Raw genomic sequence first — 22,803 nt, forward strand, 5'->3', positions numbered from 1 at the left:
AGGTTTAACGTTATCTCCGTTATTAGAACCAAATGACAGCCGTTGCTGTTTCAGAGCTGAAGGACCAGCGTTCTAAAAGTAACGGAAGTAACTGATGTCTTGTTTGAAAATGTACTTAAGTATTTCATTACTCAAACAGCAAACTAACGCGTTAGGTTACTCGTTACTGCAAAAGTAATCAAAGTACTCTAACGCGTTACTTTGTAACGCGTTATACCCAACTCTGATGACAACAGAGTGAAAAAATTGAATTTCCCCTCAGGGGGTTAATAAAGTTTATGAAATTAAAAAATATATATAATAATAATGGTTCAATGGTGCCTACTGTAGTTGTGCTTCATCTTAAATGTAAGTAGCTCATCATAATGATTATGATTGATGATTATTAACCATCTGGTGCACCCTCCAGCATTTGATGCCCTACACTAAGGGCATGTTGCACAAGTACAGAGCGGCAGGTAATTTAATATATAGAAAGCATCATACTTTGTAATCTAATCACATGTTCTGGATGTAAAATTTCAATCTGCTACCCAATCGCCAAAATAAATCTTGACACTGTATGTCTCTGCAAACAACACATATGTGACATTTGTACTTTATTTTGTGGCGGATATGTTGACACTTTGAAACTTTCTCTGTTTCAACAGCGCTTTGATTAACACATGGTTATGTTTAGTAGTGATGGCGGAATGAAGCCTCATGAATCATTTTCTTTATTTTCTGAGCCGACTAGATGGTGCTTTTTGTTCAACAAAAGGTTTAAAACACACCAGATTTCTATTCTTTTAGCCTCTCTCTTTAAACCAAGAGCGGTATCTAGTGGGCTCGGAAAATAAAGAAAATGCTTTATGAGGCTTCATTCCGCCATCACTAATGTTTAGGCGGAAAAAAACACTTTCAGTTATGGTTAGGAAAAGATCATGTTTGGCTTAAAATACACAGTTCTGGTGGCTCAATCGCCGCCAGAGATGCAACCAATGTCTCGCTAAAAACAACCACTTTTGTTGTTTGGTCTTGAACAGTGGTTTTCAGGTTAGCAGCCATATCCACCATCCCCTCCACCTCCTGATGACCAAGTCAGCTCATTTACATGTAATCATAACTTCATCACTTTAGAAATACTGATATGATACATATGAAATGTAAAAACGTAATCTATCTGTGGTTTACAGAAACGTACAATGCCAGCATTTTCTCCTGGCTCAAAATTGTACTGAATAAAATGCTTAAAATGAAAAGTAAAGTGAGGTTGTTGCTAATGGCCACATCATGATGAATACTGTTTGTTAAAAAGAAGAAAAGCATTTGACTCTTAATGATGAGAAGTAGAGCTGAGTTATGGAGCTGTTGTATTTCCTAGACACCTAAAAAAAAGGAAAGAAAAGGAAAAGGCGTTTTATTGAGGCTGAGAAATATAAAAATATATCTGAAGCTTGTAAATCTCCACAGACTAACTAACAGCACAAAGAGGAATGTATAGGAACCTAAATGACTTACTATTTGTGTGTGTGCAAGCTTCAAATGGATATAAGTGAAGCATGATATTGTTTATGTGCATGTGTTTATACAGACGTGAGTGTGTAAGATTCAGTGTTGTATAAACCTGGCTCAGACTCCTGGAAGAAATTCAGATAATTGCTGTGAAAATTAAAACAGCAAGCTGATGCTTGTTTGTGCTGCCAACTCAGTTAGTGTTCTCTGATTGTGACGGGTATTTTCTCTGAAACATTGACACGTCTCCTCCTGACTAACTACAGTAGCAGTGTCCCACAGAGAGTCATTTGTGCTGCAGTTGGACAGGGTGAATCTCTCAACCCTCCTGGCCTGAGGAGTCATGACAGCACAACACCAGTAGTAGCCGTTTGGAAGGATTCAGCCAATTGTAGTTTTTATAGTTCAGCAGCCAACAAAGCTGTCCACCAGCACGTATAGGTCCAAGTCCAATTAGTCCCGCACGGTGGTGAATTTCTCTCCCTTATAAACAGCCTCCCAATTTAAATAGAGGGACAGACTTGGCAGAGCCGTACAGTGTTTGTGCAGTGAACGTCCAAATGTGCCATCATCAAAGGATTTAAACAGATCTCAGAATTTGACTCAGCACGAAGCTTTAAGCTACGATGAGCAGACTGTTCGGACTACAGAGACAAATGTCAGTGTGTGTGTGTGAGGCGCAAAGCAAAGATTGAGCCAACACTGCAATGATAACCTTTAATCACTCGCACAACCAGGGGGCACACAGCTGAGGAAATACTTTTGTATTCATCCCCAAAAATGTTTCATCTTTCATTTCTCTTTGGCAACAAAACATTTACCAGACCCAAGATACAAACTGGATTTTAATGAATACCTGTTCGTAGCCATGTTGATGCTTTTGGTGTTATTTGCAGATTTTGAAAAACCTGTCTGCAATTTCAGCCTCCACTCTAAAACAGTGGAGGTGGATGTAATATAATTTGCTGTGTTCATAGCATTGAAAAATTACATTAAAATGTCCTGGTTATTCTGGACAACGGATGGGGTTTGATCCGTTTTCGGATATTTTTGGATCTCTAATCAAATGTTATTTGGTTTAACTTTTAACATTTACATGTAACTAATGGCTAAAATAACTATAACTAAAAATATCTCATCTCACCTTTGATTTGAGTGAAGCTCAAAAAAATGTATCCACTGATATACAGACGTTTTTTTGTCATGTAAGTCAATGAAAAAAAATCTTTTTAACGTAAGTTATTACACTGTTTGGCCACTGCGGAAATTGGCTTCAAAGCCTGGCACACTTTCTGGGGGCCTGTTTAAAACCAAGCGGCAACCTCTGTGGCTGAAAAATGATGACAACACCAAGTGTTGCTCCTTGAATGGCCACTTGAGGCTGGCTCAAGAAGCATGTAAATCCCCCCCAAGACATCCATGTTCAATTACCCAAATTTACAGCAGAAATAAACATGTTTAAAGCCTGGAACAAAATACATTTTTTGTCTCTAAAGCTTATTTCTTCTTAACATCTGTTCAGGGGCTGATTTTTTATATAACTCACCCGGTTACATTTTATTAAGGCCTAAAGGTACACATGATTAGGGCCACTTTGAGTGACAGGCTGTCTGTGAAACATATTGGTTTCTCAGTCAGCTCCACCCCTCACTCCTCCACACCTCCACCTTCTTATTCAAATATGGTCACTTCTGGCTCCATAAAACCAAGATGACGACGGCCAAACTCGAGGCATAAAAACGGCAGTCCAGAAACCAAAAGGTGACATCATGGTGGCTAGGTCCATTATTTTACAGTCTATGTTTAAAACCAGGAAATGAAAGCACTTAAGATATGTCAATAAGCAAAATCTACAACAATATCCAGTCTCGTATCGTGATATCGATATATTATTGATATATTGCCCAGTCCTACATGACCCCTTCCCAGAATCTGTCCTCTACTACGTCATATGATGGACCCTCGGGAGACTTCAAAACCTCTCTCCATATCCCATGAGTCTTTGGGCTCAGCTTGCAAGAGCAACCCACTGTCAGACTGGGAATCCCATGAGAAACAAATTCCTCACTGGGACACTTCACTCACGAGAGAACTACACAGTGACAAACTGAACATGTGTGAGCTTTGACACAGCAATACAACAAATGACATACCTCTGTTAGACATGAAATACCATCTAAAGCCTTTAAAGTATCACAGCTTTGCACTCAACAACACAGCTTTGGACAATCAGATCAAAACTTCACCCATGTGGCCACACATCCACTCCAACACACAGGCAGAAACAGGAAATCCCTGTCAAAATGACACACAGGCAGAGCTGCTCTCTGCTTGACTGGACGCTGTGCACCTGAGTCTCTGGCCTCTCGCCTGGATGCTCCAGTGGAGAGATGGATCTTCCAGGAAAAAGCTCCAGCGAAATCAGATCTCTCATCCCTCTGAGGGAGGAAGTGGGTCTGTTCTACCTTTTATTACCTCTCTAACACTGCCCACTTACAGACAACAATACACAGGACACAGTGACCCTGTCATGGAGGCTTTCATCCAAAACTCAAGCAGGAAACCCACGACTTTTGTGCAGGGTTCCTCTCAACCGTGCATTACAATCAGATCAGCAACGACACAGCATGTTTCTGATGCACTCCGACTGAGAGACATCGCTGATGATCTGAGGAGATCAAAAGAACAGGAGAAGGGCAGAGATGATGAAGATTAAAGGAACAGCAAAGCGGCCTGTGTTTAAACCATTTTCCCTGACCTCTAGTCCGACTGCTTGTCTGTGTCTTCAGGTGTGTGTCACAACCACTTAGCTCCCACAGACAACAGCATTAAGTTGGAGGGCTGATATACAGCACGTGAAGCAGAGGACGAAAGGATGAGCCCGAGGACGTCTGAGAGGCCTGCACGCTTTTCTCTTCCTGTTTTCGTGGCGTCTCAGTCATTACTGTGGCGAGCATGAGTCACCATGCTTAGCTCAAATCACTGTGGGAATAAGTGCTACATTATGTATTTGTCTATTAAGTATGTGTGGATGTATTTTGTGAAGATAGATTGCAATAATATAAAAAGAGAGAGGCTGCTGGTGTGTATTGATTTTTTTAAAGCTGAATCATAGCGGAGGAATAAAGTACAAAAGTCATTATGTAAAAAATCATTTCATACGCATCAATATGTGTGTTTGCTTCCCCATGCTAACAACCCCTGAGACCTGCAGAGAATACATAATAGTAATATAGTAACTGTAATGGGTGAACTGGTTTGCTGTGTTTATCCCTACCACTACCAGCCAGCAGACTGACATTTTAAATGAGGTCTTAAATGCTTGTAAGAGTGAGTCACCATGAGGGTGCCCATCCGCACAGGGGCCATATTAAACAGTCCTGCCATTGATTTCACACTATTTCACTGATTGACAGTGAAATAAAAAGGTGGCCTTTGGCATCAGATGTCACGTGTCACTCTCTCATGATGACAGTAATTCAGCTGGCAAGCTCCTCACACTGAGGAAGACAGTGAGACACAGCTGAAAGCTCCAGAAAAACAATGGATTTCAAGTTAACGGGGAGCTTAACTGATTTTACACATCACAGTCCGTTTACAGGGCTCAGGGAGTCCTACTGCATATGTGGAAAAAATGCGGAGATAGCTGCACGAAATAAATTGCCTCTAGTGCATTATTTGATACCAGAAATCCTAAATCACAGCTAAATCCTACATGTATATAATCCTGGTTATTCTGAAAAAGAAAATGTGCACTAGGTCTAGGGGACTAGTTTCACAACAAACCACAGAAAATTCCCAATGATTAGTATTACCATTTAAACTTTAATTCTTCAAAATTTTGTTTGATTACCGGGCTTTGAAAAAATAACAATACTGTCTGTATCTGTTAATCAGTATCAATTGTTGGTATCCTCAATCCTAATGTGATCGGGGCTTAGCCAGAAGTTGGGTTGATAAGATGTTGTTATACATTCATTTTCCATAACCGCTTATCCTGTTAGGGGTCGCGGGGAGGGGCTGGAGCCTATCCCTGCTGACATTGGGCGAGAGGCAGGGTACACCCTGGACAGGTCACCAGACTATCACAGGGCTGACACATAGAGACAAACAACCATTCACGCTCACATTCACACTTGCGGGCAATTTAGAGTAACCAATTAACCTGCATGTCTTTGGACTGTAGGAGGAAGCTGGAGTACCCAGAGAAAACCCACGCTGACACAGGAAGATGCAAACTCCGCACACACCCCGGGTTCAAACTAGGAACCCTCTTGCTGTGAGGTGATGACGCTAACCACTGCACCACAGTGCTACCAGAAGTGACAGAAAGGCAGAAGTTGTTATAATTATTATGTATAAGAAAACTATTATGAAACAGTCTCAGAATTCAGATTTAGATCCTTTTTGATCACAAAATTAAACACAGCTACCCAAATTTCTTTTACTATTCCCTTGTTTACAGAGTGGCCGTGCAGCAGGCAAACCCTGTGATACTACTGGTCCCTTGTCTTCATCCACAATGACACAGACACTCAAGCGAGCAGTTCAAAGACATTTTTATATTAAATATTTGCTATGTGGCTTGCTATTGGCTATCCAACTCTGTCAATATTTGAAGCTAACAGACTTTGAGGGGCCAATAAATGGAAGTAGTGTAAGATTATACTGGAATTAATTAATTAATATAACCACAATGCATGTATTTGTACATACAGTACACTGTTTGTGTAAACGCCTCTTGCTCTGTGGTCCCCTTCCACCTAGAACAGCAGATGTAAACAGCTGACATATGCGCCACGCTGTCAGAGGGCTGCTAATTGACATGAGAAAGTGTGTACATACAAATGACATCAGATGAGTTTAAGCTGCATGGATGTAAACATCCGGATTAGGCCTAGCCTCTGAGGAAATGCTGCATCCTCGCCTGTCTTTCTGTCACAGTTACCCTCACTGTCTGTCTTAAACTCACTCAGAGACAGCCTCATATTTATTTATTTCTGCTGAAATTAATATAAATTCTCCTATGTCTCAGTTTCCCCCAAGGACAGTATAGGCACCTAAATGAACAGACACCACATTTCCATATCAGGGAATAGATTTACTGAATGCATGCCATATGGCTTTTCCAACTAATTCAGTGCATTGTATGGAGGGAGCTCAGTAATAAGCATGATTCCAGTACGGGTAGATTATACGCAGCCTCCGCTGTTACCACACAAGGTCAGATTTCGTTGTCATATCAGCTGTGTTTCCAGGAAGGATGAATAAATGAATTCTTATTTGGAAACAGCCCCAGTCGAGGCCCCAGATGTGGAAAACAGACAAGGACAGTCTGCTGAGCTGAATACACAAGGAAAACAACGTCCTAGATCACATCATGTAACTGTGTTCTTTTTCAAGATTTAAGGGCAGAGTGTCTTAAAATATTGTGTCTGCAATGTTTTCAGAGAGGATGAGGTCTGCAAGGTGAAGGAGAAGTGGAGGACGAAAGATTAACATGATCTTTTGTTGTTCTGTAACATAAGATAAAAAGTTAAATCTGGTCCATGTTGACATTATTAGTTTTAATCATTTAAATGAACTGCATTCCAAATATGAGGAGGATTTTTTGGAGTTAAAGTAGCTGTCTCTGTTCCAAAAATTATGACAAAATAGCAAAAATATGCAGCTCGAGACTGTATTTATGCAACTGCAACAGATGGGTAATATGTGCTTCATCTGAGTGGGAACAACCTTTCAAACCTAGATTTTTTTTTTCAGTGAGACAGAGCTCTAAATTTTCACTGTGATTATCATTATTTTCCAAGATAGGTTCATAACAAGCCTGTCATCTGTAAGTTTATCCAAACTAGACGGGAGGAGAGTTTTTTGAAATTCAAATTACTGCTGGATAGTATGGTAATAAGCGAGCAATAAAAGTGTCTAAATAACAAACTTTAATATCAACAGTTTAATAAAAGCCTGGTGAGATGTTCCTTCTAGACACACTTTGAAGTCATGAGTCTCCGGTTCATGATTACTAACTCTGGAGATAATAACCAGCACTTGTGAGGTGAAATTACCAAACGCTGACCAGAGGAGTGTCCCTGCAGCAAACACTAGTGTGTTATATTATAATAATAATTAGATTTTTAATTAAAGTGGATTTCTCTCATTTGCAGAGCAGGACTTCACAGTGTTCATCTCCTCCGTGTGTGACTCTGGATGTTCGGTAATGCAGAGAAGTTGTTCTTTCAGCTGTGTAGGAAACAGTGAGCACTCTGGGGGACAATGGGGAGGGAGTCTTTTAATTATCACGGCTGAGCAGGCAGCACAAACAACAGCACTACACAGTCACCATGACGGATACAACACACCATCTCACACTGAACATCTTTGCTGCCTCTATACATCCTACTTTTTGGCTGCACTGCATTTACAGAAAGAGCTTCCCAGAGCTGGAAGACACAAAGTCTTTTGTATAAAATCTTGAAATTTGATTAGAAAGCATCAGGGTTTGTCATCATGCCCAGTATTGGCATGCTGGCCTCGTCTGTTCTGCATTGCTTGGCCTTCTGTTTGTAAGATTGTGTTGTTCCCATGCCTGCTTGCATTGCATGATTAGTTAATTAATTGTTTAGTTGATTAACAGAAAATTAATCAAGTATTTGGATAACTGATTAAACATTTAAGTCATTTTTCAAGCAGAAAAGGAAAACTTGAACTCAGTTTCAGCTTCTCCAGTCTGAAGATTCACTGCTATTCTGCAATGAATAATATTATAACCTAGACATTCACCAATCTGATATTAGCCCCTTTAACACTGCCTTTTCAAGGCTGGAATTTCACACCCAGCCGTTCTGTATGAAAGGTACAATGGGGAAACAGAGTTGTCTCACCTTAGAGCCAACATCAGAGGTAGTAACAGCGCAGAAACGACATCTGTATAAATGAGAGAGGATGGGATCACGGGCGGCACGGGTATGACGTTTCAATAACCTGTTATGCGGGACATTCAAAAAGCAGCTAAAAGCAGTTAGCAGCTAACTCAAAGAAAAAGAACAGCAGTCGAAAACATCCGCAAATTGGGATAACAATCATGTCTGGGAGCTCCTTACCCTCAGAGCAGAGGACAAGATCAGCCACCATATAACAGGGACATCAAATGATTGTTGAGGTAAGGTAAGGTAAAACTTTAATGTCCCCGTAGGGCAATTTGGTTTGCAGCCAGTAAAGGGAGACATAACAATACAATATGACAATATGGCTCACATACAGAACACCAAGACCACACACAGGACAAAAAACAACAACATGAGCTGGCATCAATGACCATTAAGGGCAACTATTGCAGATGGGACAAAGGAATATCTGTACCTATTGGTAGAGCATTTTGGAAGGATAAACCTCCGCCCTGAGGGAAGCAGCTGAAACTCAGCATGTAAAGGATGCAGAGGGTCGGACACGATGGACTGAGCCCTTGACATGCGCCTCTCCTCATAAAGCTGTGTAAGATTAAGGAAGTGCTGTCAACACGTATGCTATATGTCGAACTAGAAGCTGACACTGTTGTGTTACATGTCAAGCCTGTCATGCCTCTTTTGATTCTGTGATGCCTGCATGCTGTTTCAAATCACACAATGGTGTGGCATGAAGGCACCGTTGTTTGGTTCTGTGTAAAAATGCAAAGATAGCATAAAGAAGGGACTTCGTAGTGACCCTATAGCTCAATCTCTGTGTAAAAGGCTACTGTTATCAGATATTGGGTCGATATTGACTTAAAAAGCTGGATCGATTTAAAAAAGATGCTCGCCCAGGCAGGTACGTTGTGTCTCCTGAGTACTTTACATGATAACGGCATTGTTTACATGTGACATGTGCTATGTCTGTTGATCATATTTTCTCTAAATTCAAAAATATTTCCAAACTGCTGATTTATTCCAGAGTAAATAATGCTATACTCATTGTCTTTTTCTTGGCTGCTTTTCTTTATCTGCCTGTTTGACGGTGACACAAAATTTCAAAATAAAGGCAAGTCAAGACTGATGGATCGTTACACCCCTAATAATCATAAGACAATCAAAATAGTCAGAAGTTGCAGCCTTGTCATTTGTCTTTCTCTTTTAAGGTTTTCATCTGATGTTTAGCTGCCTTCTGTGTCACCTCCCTCTCCTGTACTGGTTTTAAATCATACTTGCCTTATCTGTTGCTAACTATGCACAGGGATAACTGTAGCACACTTAGAGTGATACTGATCAGCGTGCATCATCACTGTACACTGTACAAATGAAACAAAATAAAGTAGTAAGCACACAGGCTCACCTGCCTCTTTGTCAGCAGCCTGATTAGAAATTTGATGCACGGCGGTACCATTAAAGAGTTCAGGCGCATTTAACTCTCAAAGGTCTGAAAAAGCCTCAGGCGGCGTGCCCTCTCGTCCATCCTCCCACTCCCTTTATCTTTCAAAAAGAGTTTTTAAATCATCTTTTATACTGACAAGTGTTTGCTTTACAATTAATGTGACACCACAGGTGGGTAATTCTGGTAATTTAGGAGTTCTGGCCCAGGGAGCCCCTGCAGTATGGTAATTAAGCTATGGCTTTTAACACCAGTCACCGTCACATCCAGAGCTGCAACAAAGGGAAGGGAGTATCACGACATCCTGGGGAACTATACCTGAACCCCTGGTGACATCCTCAGAGAAGTTATTAAATGGTTTCCCCGTGGAGCCACGAGCCAGCATCATTAAACAGGTGTTAGATTGAACCAGAAACGTGTCACTGCTGCGAATGTATTGTCGAGGTGTATAATGCATAAACTCTGAGTCACATACAGTTCACAACACACCTGCTCTCGTGATTACATGTTGAAAAGGGTGAAAAAACAACACCACGCAGAAATGCACACTGCCAGTATCCCTGAGTCACTTTCATGTTTCGCTTTTCTACAGTCATAACATTTGGGTGATGGTCAATATTAGAACAGCAGTTATGTAACGCTCTGTGATGCTCCATCTGTTCATCTCAGTTACTACTCAGTGTAACGAGATGAATTTACTCAAGCATGCACCTTAGAGGTATTTACAGTAGCTTCTTGTTTGTAAAGAGACGACAGAACAAGCAGAGGCGAAGAGAGAGGAGGAAAAAGACGAAGAGAGGCCTTCTAAGTTTCAATTTTCCATCTCTCTCCTCTCCCCTTTTCATCATCTCTCCTCCCCTCACCTCTTGATCACGCTTCGGTTCAGGCATCAGGCTCACGTCTCCAGAACAGATGTGATTTATCAGGGCACGTCTCTCCAGCAAAACCACCCACCTCCATCCTCCCACAGCAACACCACCTCTGTCTGAACCACAACGAACCTCTTAATGGCATCCATGGAAAACAAAAGCATCTACACACTCAATGACAGATGAAACAGTGAAACATGTACAGATATTCTAAACTTTGAAACCGTGAAAAGTAGGCTAAAAGGTGGAGATCATGATAGGTAAAGGGAAAATTGTAAAATGAAACAAGCTTTATCTTCTCTCCTTTTGTTTTTGTTATGTAACCACTGATGCCACTGCGGTAAAAAGAAAAGCAACTGCTGTCAGGGTTAAAGTTTTAGGTTGTACAGTACCTTTTTCACCTGCTAGAAATTTAAGTGAATGGAGACAATGGACAGCATATCACAGGACAACTGGTTGGCACATTCAACTGTTCCAAAACATGCACCTGACTTGATCAGATATGATCATGAGTCACTCAAGAACTGTACTTAGGTACAATTTTAAAGGTACTTATACTTTGAGTTTTTCCATCCTGTGCTACTTTCTACTACTATATTTCAGAGGTAAACTCAGTTTTTACATTAACTCCACAGTATTTATGTACCAACCATAGCTGGATTAAGATTGTACATGTAAAACATATAGTCAGATTCTAAAATATGATGCATAGTCAAACTAAATATGTCACAGCAGAAAAAGTGCAACTCTACTATCGTACAAGAATACATGTTAAATATAACACTGCCATTTTGCATAATGAGTGCCCTGTTTACTGCAGCTGCTAATACTTAAGCAATTTAACTTTAAGGGGCAATCCACTCCCAAGTAAAAGAGCCTATTTGTTCTCTTACCTGTAGTGCTATTTATCAGTCTAGATTGTTATGCCGTGAATTGTTGAGTGTTGGAGATATTGGCTGTAGAGATGTCTGCCTTCTCTCAAATATAATGGGACTAGATGGCACTCGGCTTGTGGTGCTCAAAGTGCCCAAAAAAAAATACATCTGAAAAATTAATCAGCAATGTCTCTTTCCAGAAATCATGACTCAGTTACTCAAGACAATCCACAGACCTTGTTGTGAGCAGTTTCATGCAGGAACTATTTCCCTTCCTATCAAAGTACACCCGCCAAGCATAAAACTAAGCAGAAGGAAGTGTGCATCTACTCATGGACGAGAGATCCATACTTGTAAAAGCGTGAAACGAAAACATTATGGCATCCTTCTCAACTGAGTTCTAACGTTAGCTAGTTTAGTGGTGCTAGGTGAGCTAGCAGTAGATGCATGCTTCCTTGTGTGCTGTGGTTGGCAGGTGTAGTTTGCTAAAAAGAAAATAGTTCCAACATGAAACTGCGAACTGCTTTGCCCTGCCTACTGCTGCTGCTGCTTCCTCTGCAAGCTGCTTTGCAACCTGCCTCCACCCCAGCTCCTCCTTTTCATGCTGTGTCTGACTTATCAATGTCATTTCTGTTTGTCACTGATGCTGGCTCTGTTCTGTTTTTTTCCATGTAGGCGCATGGAAGGGCAGGGAGGTTTGCTCTCTCCGCCTTATGCTTTTCATGTAGGCGAATGAAAGAGGCTTTCTGCGTAGGCCCGGGGAAAGGCAGAGAGTCCCCAGAACAGAGCCATAATGGCAAAATGATTCGCATAATTCTGCATATGGAAATAAAGTTTTCTTGTTTTTTTTCTTTTTGGAGCTTTCAGCACAACAAACTGGGTGCCATCCAGAAGAATCTAAATTGATTAATAGCACAGGTACAGGTCAGAGGAAAAATACGTATTTATGATTTTGGGTTGAACGGTCCCTTTAAGTAAAATACTGAATGCAGGACTTTTTCTTGTACTGAAATATTCTCATACTGTGTTATTACTGTTACTGAAGTCAAAGATCTCAATAACTTCACCACCTCAAGATAACTGCTGTAAACAACAGTTCACATTATAAATAAATAAATACAAAAAATGTGAGGAAAATGTTATAACCAAAGTTTCTACTGTCTTTAGATATTGCTTAATGCCTGCTATCAATCGATATAATGAACGGTGAAGAGCTGTGTGGAGCACCTGAGGATAGGAGGGGGAACATCATTAACTTTGGTGTCTTTGTTCATGACCTTTAAAGAATAAGCACACTAACTGTCCAAATCTCTCAAGAATTTGGTGCCTTTGTTTCATTGAGGAAAGGCTGAATACAGTTAAAACATCTCCTAGCTCGATCAAATATTTATCTGAAGGTGCTTGAAACGCAGATAGAATGAATACAGTATGTGAATAAACATTGATTATAAAAGCCACAGAGAGACATTTTATTATGCTCCTCTTTAGAAAAGAGAGCTAAGGCTCCTGTGATGCTGTGAGCTAATCATCTTTGTGCTCCAACCTTCATTAGTTTCTCTGTGAATCAATGAGCAAAAGCTCCAGACAAATAAAACATCCCTCCTCGTCTACATTTGGCCAAGTATCTGTCTTTTTACACGTGTCACCAAACTACTTCAAATGCTGGAGTGAATGCGTCTTACAGAGAACACAAAGCCACAAGGTGAGAGAACAGAGCTCAGTGATGGCAATGTTTTTGCGTCAATGGTTACAGACAACTTAAAAAAGAGAAAAGGGTTCAAGTACAGAGAAAAGTAATAGTAGATAAATGCTTTATAAAACATTTTATATCATCAGCATAAAATATATTTCATCAGACTGAGCTACACAGCAGTTCGTTCTTGAACTCAAGTCTCATCCAGCAACGATATGAAAATACTGCTGACATCTTAAAGCATGAGCACTAATACTGTAGTAAGACATACAATATATAAAACATACCGTTTAGAAACAGAACATTCTGCATCAGGACAACTTTTACTAAAGTTGTGTTAATGTATTGAATGCATTTCCTTCCTCATTAAGCATCTGCAGAGCCATTTCTAAAAATATAATTGAAATTCCAAATTGTTTACGTCAATGTCTACTCACTTGCAGTCTTCTTCTTCTTCCCTCCCATTGTTGGGGCATTTCTAATATTCATTGTGTGTTACTGCCATATTGTCCATCAGTGGAAGAGCATTGAAAAATATAAATTTATCGATACATATTGATTCTGGTTATTTAAGATGGTTTCAATACTCATTATACAGTAACAGTTGTACTCTCTCACACTCAATAGATAATGCTTTATAAAACCCTTTAAAAACAAATCATATCATCAGCATATAAAATATATCTTATATATATGAGACAAATTTGCAGCCATGGTGGACAATAAAGATATATTCTATTCTACTCTTATTGTTAATGTTTATTACATTCATTCTGCTGTTCTCTGCTATTAACCAAGAAAAGTCGCTGCTATCATGTTATAGCCTTGTCATATTTATCTTTTAATTATTTTTTTTTTCATTTTATGACCTCAATGTCAATTTTTCCCCATGGTATCAAAAAAAAAACAAATAACAATATTTCTTGATGTTTCTATTCTTTAAGGTGTTCTATCAAAGTTAGAAAATCCAGTATCGTGACAACAATAGCCCGTGCACATTACAAGCGCAAACGGGGACCCTCTTGAGGAAACATTGTTCCATAGTGATCAAAAACTAAAGTTTGAATTCTCCTGCTTTTTTCATACATCAGTGTAAACTGTGATTCTGCTGTTGTGTTTATGTTCCAATTTTTTAGAAGACAAAGAAATGGTTTTGGACATAGTGTGTTTGTAGAAACAGCATGTAAGCACTGAGCCTCTGGGTGGACATTTCCCACAACTCTATCATCTTCACTGATGTCTTATTAACTCTATACTAACAAAACACAGACAAAGACATCTGAATTACTGGCACAAACAGTGTCAGTCAGAACCAAAAATTCACCCCCTCCCATGCAGAACATTATGGTGGGGTGCTATCACTGCAGAAAAATAAATTAATATATACAGTATATCCTGATGTTCAAATAATTGTTTCGATTAAATGCCAAGTAAAGGATCTGAGCACTTCTTCTACATCTGAAAAGGTGTTCAAATAGGGCATAATGTCTCTCAATATAGTGACAAAGGGCTTGAAGGTGTTGCTTTATTTTTCTAATACTGTAATCTGTCGCTGAGACGTTTGTGACAGAAGACGGCTACGACTGTAAACATTTTATTCAAACCAGCAAATGTCCAGCAGTGTATCTAATTACCATGACAGGGAAATGAATCAGCGCTCACAGAAGCATAAAGTTAGATTTAAGTCAAGACTGGAGTCGTTCTCAGATCTCATTATTCCATCTTAGACTGCGACACTGCCACACATCACGGCCCTTCGACAACTAACGTGAACACCATACAGACTTCCTCCCCCTGAGGACGCCTGCGTTACCTTTGAGAGTATGATATGCACGCTCATATTTGCAGAATAGAGCAGTCATTACTGTCTTAGTGTATGTTCTCACACAAGCCTCTTGTGTAACAAGCTGGAGCCAGAAGTGCTATTTTATTCAACTGAGTCATGAGGAAGAACACATTACTGTGATGATGTTAGCTGAGGGCGTATTCTCACACCTAACGTATGCACATGCAGGCACATTCATCACCTAAACAAGCACACGTGCTGTAATATAGTATGTCAGCAGAGCAACATACAAATAAATGACTGCCCAGCCTCCATGACATAACATAAAAAAAAAATGACTATCACTCATACATCCACACACAAATGGAGAACAAAAGCGTGGGCTTCGGTCAGCGCTGACAAAGCCCGTGTGGAACGGTGTGTCTGAACTTTTCCCCCACTCCATTGTGGGAGTGGGCGAGGAGCAGGGGTGATGCAAGCTCAGGCAGAGGCAAATTCTCATTTCCCTGCTTCAAAAAGCCGGCAGCTCTGTAGCGTTTCATGTCCTGGCAGCCGAGGCTTTCCCTCTGCTCTGCTGGTGAATACAACCTGACCCAGAATCCACTGCGGGGGAGCAGCGAGCACAGACTGCGGGGATCGCCTTCTGTTCAGTCTCTGCTTTCATGTAGAAGTGAGAGCGTTGTGGGCATTTGTCTGTGGCGGTAGCTGAGTGGGTGTAGGGTTTCAATGTGATACTCGCCACAAGTACAATTACAGCAGAAGGATGATTAGGCTAACAAAAGCCTTTCCCTTCTCATTTAGCTTCTCTCGGCCTGTTTGGCTCTTTTTTTATTCCCTCTGTTGGCTTAAATTTAATTCTTCCTCGCAGCTATTTAGGCTCATTTACCCTCCTCACCTCACTTGTCATCGCTGTGAGAGCTCTATCCTGCTGACCCATTGCTCATCATTAAGCACTGACTGGTCCTGCCTCCAATCAGCACTAATTGAAGAAAACAGCTACAATTAACAACGAGCCTTAATTGGCATGTTAATGGCCCTACTTATCAAGTCAGTGTATTTTTCACAGCATGTGATGTTCTTCAGGTGATTAACTCTTCATTTGCCGTTTCACCACTGCTACCGCTCCAACACACACACAACAGAGGCACACAGGGATACATCCATTTGGGTAAATCCCCTGTTGTAGCGCCATAATTTATGACCTCTGACAGTCAGAAAGGGTCGATATCAATACCCCACATGCTCACAGTGAACTCATTAGAGACATTTGGGACATACAATACAGATATAGGGTCAGAGACTAATGTTTACAATGTACAGCGTGTCTGCAGGGATTTGCACAATATTACCTTTTCTAGGTTAAGGGAGAATTTGACTTTTAAAGATTATAACGTACCAGAAATCCCAAGCATGAATAAGAACTGAACATGTGTAGTATTGGTGACTTGTAGTTAAGTCAATGAAACGTGTGGCCCCTTTAATCCAATTCAACAAAAGCTTGAGAGAGAGAATAGAGCTTGAACACATCGTAATGTAACTCAATGAAGCCTTTGTCAGCAGTTCAGACCACCAGCTGCTAACAGCTAACGTTAGCTCTCCTGTGGATGATTTTCATTCAGATTTGTTGTTCACAAGGCTGCATTATCAGAGAAACAGTATGGCGCGTTGATGCAACGATAATGGGTTTACAGCGTTCTTTTATCCTGAGGGCGTCCCAGGGAAGGTCTTTGTTCTTCCCAAACTGTTTTTTCTGTTGTCCCCAGGGACGACCGGACACCATTAGTCCCTGCTCTTTAGCCTGTGCAAAATTGATGTGACTCAACAAAAAACATCAGCCACTGCCATTGGTGGAGGTCATCTTATTTGCAGATAAGCTGATGGCCGATACTGATGTTCAGCTGATAATCCAGTACATCCCTACCGTTTTTGGATTCTTCATTTACCTCCACAGTGAACTGAAGTTTCACCTCACAAACTCAAAGTAACACACGGCGTGGAATTGATATACAAATGATCATTTGGGCGATAAAGTATTTCTTGAATGTGTTTCTTCAGGTTTGTGGTATTCTTACCAGCTATTCTATGGCCACACAGATTCCTCTCTGACAAAGCAATGCATTCTGCTTTTTTTCAGCCTCATTTTAACAAAAATTGGTCCAAATATCACCTAGTTGCTTTCTCCTAAGTCCTGTTGTTGTCATTGCTATAGTCATTGCTAACATTTTTTCCATGTTAACTTTTTGTTTAATGATATTGGTGCCATCAACAGTCAAGAGAAAAAAGGGTCATTGACGACCATATTTAAGCTGCTTTCCATTAACCTCGGAAGTCGAAGCTAGAAATGACAGCAAACCCGACCCGGAATATCACCACCGTATTATTATTTTTTTCATCATAATAAAAATGATACCGCTATAATCGTAAACAATATGATATTGTCCACCCCTGAATTGTCCACAGACAGAGGACAGTGCTGTCTGTGCGACAGTTTTAATGAGACACAACTGAGAAAAAAGTACTAATAAACAGTATATTACTGCAGCTTTCACTACTGTTAACGCACAAAGCAGCCATCTTGGATTTTGACTTTGGGGTTGGTGAGGTTCCTTTGACCTTCCAAGCTGTAGTTCCAACTTCAGCTGGTGCTCCAGTTAAATTTCCAATGGGGAACTTGGAAAATCTGACTTTTCAGTGTAAATGGAACACACCAACAGTCATAGATTTCGTTAACACAATTAACACGTACTGTGACGTTACAAGCCGTTTCACACACTATGGCCTGACATGACATTGCACTCAGAGTACAGATTTCTTGTCTGCTAATTTGTAAAATTAGTAAAAGACAGACAGACAGAATTATGCAGGAAAACATTAGTACTAAGTGAGGAAGCAGCAAGGCATAAACTGATGCTCAGCACACTCCGTTCCTGAATGTTGTTTCTTGGTGTCTCATAAACACGTCTGAAGAAAGGGCTCCTGCTCTATAGCCCTTGAGAGTGTTTGTCACTTCCCACAGCTAATTAAAAAAGTTTTGCTACAACAAAGTTCAGATAAAAGATGAAAAATAAAATTTTCATGGTGTTTTCTCCCTTTTCAAAAGATCCTGTGATTATCTGAAAATATGAAAAATGTTTAATATAAAACAGACTTTTTGGCCACAATACATTATTAATAGTATCCCATAAAATCCCCCTGCAGCTGATTAATGACCCGGGATTCAGGTGGATAATTGAACAACCACCGCTTCTAAATGAAGTGTATATATTTTACATCTGCTCAGATGAAAGATTTGTGGTGCTGCAGCAGAACAAGAGGCCCAGTTACAGTCCGCAATACGCACAAAGAAAAGATGAGGTGCTCCATACCAGGCAATCAATAATAACAACAGATATATATGTATGTGCATAGAAACATGCAAAATATTAGCTACTTTTTTTAACATTTCTGGATTGTGCATGTGTTTTGTGCATCTGGTACAGTGACAGTGTGCCTCATTGGGTCCTGGGTGTCCCTGTCAGGCCTCTATTCTGCTGCTGACTGAACGTTGCTGGTTCTGTAAACATAGACAAATGTGCCCTACAGGAGCGCCTGCCGCCCTGCAGCTCCCACATGCCTCAAACTAATGAATTTTTAAAGACAGCATCAATCAAACCGCAGGCCAGATCAATACACCACAGAGTGGATTTCATCAGCGCTGCGGAGTGAGGTTTTTTTCGCTACACACACACTGCTTCCACCCAGGCGTCTTGTCAAGCAGCCTTTCACCTCAACCGAGCTTCACTTTGGCTTCGGTTGAAGCAGCTGACCAAGAACAGAGCGATGTAACCTGGGCAGGTCTGTCCGGTAATAGAATCTGATTAAAGACATTAGGGGGTGTCTATGGTGGCAGCATGTCCTCTACGCAGGATTGACTGACCTGACATGGTTGATTAGGACGTTTGATAGCGAGTCAACCAGAGCGTCTCCACAGTGGTCATGGACCGTCATTGATTTGAATCATTTTACAAAACACTGAGGTCATTCAGGACATTAATCCTCATCAGAAACACAGCTGACTGGAACTGTCCACCAGCGCCATTACGAAACAATGTAGCACTACTGTTTCTACGACAGCCACATCCACGAGGGAAAACACACACACACACACACACACACACACATTGGGGAGTTGCCATGCGACAAAAGCTCCAGGCCGATTTGGGTACACGGTGCTAACTGAGCCACCAGGACACGTGGACACATTTTCAGCACTGTCTTCTCTCACTAAGCAGATGGCAGATTGCAATTTTAGTTACACAAACATTTACACAGACAGACCGACTCCTAGAGCAGAAATTAGATTAAGTTTGGAGATAAATCTCAATTGACCAGAGACACAAAAACTATTTTTACTTCAAATTCTCTAGTCAAAAGATAAATAAAAAAATATAAAAGTCCTTATTTTATTGATTTATCACACGACATCTCAAAATGTCAGCAAGCTCTATAACTATCTTACCTGCATAAATATCAAACATGGGGTAATATTGTTACGTTGAATTAAAAATGCTATGCTTGATTAAAAGGGTCAGGTTATGCTCAAACACAACTAGTCTTGTACACTTGTACACCAAATGAATAAAGAGTACTAGAGAGGGGAGTGAAAAACCTCCACACAGCTGACTAATGGGCGTGGTTTCGCAGGACATAGCAGTGCATGCTTCAGCCAGCTCCATGACAGTTCTGTCTCAGCCCGTGCTCTCAGTGCACGTTCATACTTTATACAATAACCTGTGTGCACGTTTCTAAGAATGCAGGACAAAAAGAGACATTGGACTCAGTGGCAAAGTATGGGCTAAATTTATTTCTGAAATGTGTAAAATTAGACTAACTAGACTAGAAGCAGGGTCACGGGGGATAGCAAAGTATTCCAGACGTCCCTCTCCCCAGCAATGCTGTCCAGCTCCTCCTGGGGGACTCTGAGGTGTTCCCAGGCCAGACAAGATGAATAATCCCTCCAGCATGTTCTGGGTTTGCCCTGGGACCTCCTACTAGGTGGACATGCCCAGAACACCTCTAAAATATGTTATTGATGCAAGACAATACATTATCTGAGTAGATTTTTGTGGTTGGACAAAATTTTATCTAGATATCAATACATTTAAGCACTATTTAGTTGTACATTTTTTCAGTATAACATTATAATGGTCTGCGGCACTCCCCGTGTGTACCCAGAGAAAACCCACGCTGGGGTTTTCTCTGGGTACTCTTGCTTTCTCCCACAGTCCAGAGACATGCAGGTTGGGGATAGGCTAATTGGTGACTCTGAAATTGGCCGAATGATTGTCTGTCACTATGTGTCGATAGGCTCCAGCCCCTCCGCAACCCTCAATTGGGTAAGCGGTTATGAAAATGGATGGATGGATTATAATGGTCAATTTGTGAAATTATCAGCAGTCAGGTAAAAGTCATCTGAATATCTCCAAATAAGTCTAACATTTGTCGTGGTTGCAGCCATGCCTGCAGAACAAGACGCAAAAATCTGAATATATCTTTGTAAATCAATGACCCCAAAAAAATAAAAAAACTTCTCTGCTTGGAGTTACAGTTAGACGCAAGGTCTCCTGTTGGTTTAATCTTGGGATAAGGATAAAGATTAGGTTAATAAACAACTTACGGTTACGTTTTTTTTAGCTTATCCAACAAGTGACGAGACAACACAATGCGAGCCGACAAGAACGTGCATCAGGTACACAACACTCAGCAGGACACAAGGCACCGCCTCACATGAAACATTGTTTTTAAGTCAGACATAATCTGACATCTGAAAGGTAATGGAGGGAGGAGGTGCTTATGAAGAAGCATACTGGCCTGATTTCTTAGTACAACTGTATTTCTTCTTGACCATTTTCTTCTTAGCCCTTGACCTTTCGCAACACTTAAGTTTATTCAGTCAGATAAATTGTGGCTATAATTACTTTACCCTCTGACTTCCTGAAATATCCAGTCTGGAGATCACTTTTAAAGAGGAGGGTGCCTCCTCTCTGTGTAGTGTTGACTCAGTCTAATTGAGCCATCTGTGTGACGGGGCCATCATCTCCACCCTTCTGTATGAAATGCTTCATTGCAGCACTGGATCTATCAATTTACCTGCGACAAATATAAAAGTGTCAGCTTTCTTATATCTTCTCCCTCTCACTTCGGCTTTTGGAAAGCAAGAAATTGCTTAAAGATTAGGCACTAAGGAGGAAGCAATTTCTCAGCTGGAGCAGCGATAAGAAATCGAGAGCGGAGTAATCCCTCAAATCAAATTTGATTCAATTAAATTAAATTAGAAATGTTGGAAGGCATAGAAAATAGAGGCTGTATCATCAGCAATGTTGAGTGGATGGAAAAATACAGTAGGAAGGCAAGGAGAAATTTCTTGTGCAAACAGAGGAGAGTCTACAGATGGAGGTGAAGAATATTAATTTGTTCTCTGTGTCAGTTTCCAGGTAAGCTACTTGGTCGAACAAAAGGCAAAAATAAAACTTCTGGAGGAGCTGAAACATGAAAAATTTACCAAGGAATCATAACATTAATTTGCTAATTGGCAAAAACAGTAGGAGAATGTCAAATGGGTTTGTTAACATACAAAAAATGACTTCTGCCTGCGAGCCAGCATGCTCATGTGAACTCAGAAGGAACAAAGCACAGAGGTGGATCACATGGACGGCTCAAAAACAGCCAGAGGCTCCGTATGACGCTGAACAAAAGTTCATTTTCAGGGTGACTTCACTCTATAATTTCTCTGCCTTTAATGAAAGAACATGTAGGATACTCCAGAGCTGTGGTCTCTTAGTTTAGACTCAAAACTAAATCTTGACAGTCTTGCCTCTGGCTCACACGCACAGTGTGGCCCCATGATAAGGCTGAAGGGAGGCTTCAGTGAGTCGATAAGATCAAGTACTAATTCAAAGAAACTGATTCTGACAGGGAAATGATCTTGTATGTAAGCTGTATTCTGTTGGTTAAGTCTGTCAAGTGAGCGGAGTTTAAAGCCTGCATGTGAGGACATACAGGTCAATCATATAGGGACAACCTAATTGGCTCATATTATCAAATAAAAGCAATTGGCTATTTTTAAATTTGAAATAAAAGGAAGGAAAGAAATTCAAACTGTGCAGACAAATTAGGGGTGGGCAATATGGCCAAGATCTATTACAACATTATATGTAATTTTAAAATATGGCAATGGTGTACATCACTATACAGTAATTGTTCTGTAAATTCAATTAAGAAATGCTCTGATACTATTTTTTCCTTCCCAGTACCAACTCTGATACCTGACTTTGGGTAACAGTTGATACCAAGTACTGATCCCATACCACTGTGTTAAAAAGAAAAATAATTTTTTAAAAAACGGCTGTATACTACTAACCTTGTATGGATGTAAAATGATTGCTATAGTTGTCGTATAGCATTGGTCAGGTTAACACCTTTGTAAAACATGAACTAATACATTAAAAGAATGGATGCCAAAAAAACAAAAATTTCACTAGTGTGAAATATTGCCAAATTCCTGACATTTTGCCAACGGCTAGCGGTCCACTATTTACCAGATGTCAATTCTTCTTTGCAATTCTAAAACAGTGGTTGCCAGTGGCTGCACAGCACAACTGTGTAGGTTGCGGTTTTTAGAGCAGCAAGGAAGAAATGATTTCTGGGAAAACTGTCATTTTATCTGGGTGTGAAACTCCTTTGAAGTTTATTAATTGGTTACGTAGT

At 40.4% G+C, this 22,803-nt stretch overlaps 1 long non-coding RNA gene across 1 annotated transcript in view; it reads right to left on the reverse strand.

Moving 5' to 3' along the window:
- Positions 1-22,803, reverse strand: part of LOC126405899 (uncharacterized) — a 153,281-nt gene that overhangs the window by 123,875 nt on the left and 6,603 nt on the right. The window lies entirely within an intron of this gene.

This window comes from Epinephelus moara, chromosome 18, assembly GCF_006386435.1.
Source record: "Epinephelus moara isolate mb chromosome 18, YSFRI_EMoa_1.0, whole genome shotgun sequence".
Lineage (NCBI taxonomy): Eukaryota > Metazoa > Chordata > Actinopteri > Perciformes > Serranidae > Epinephelus > Epinephelus moara.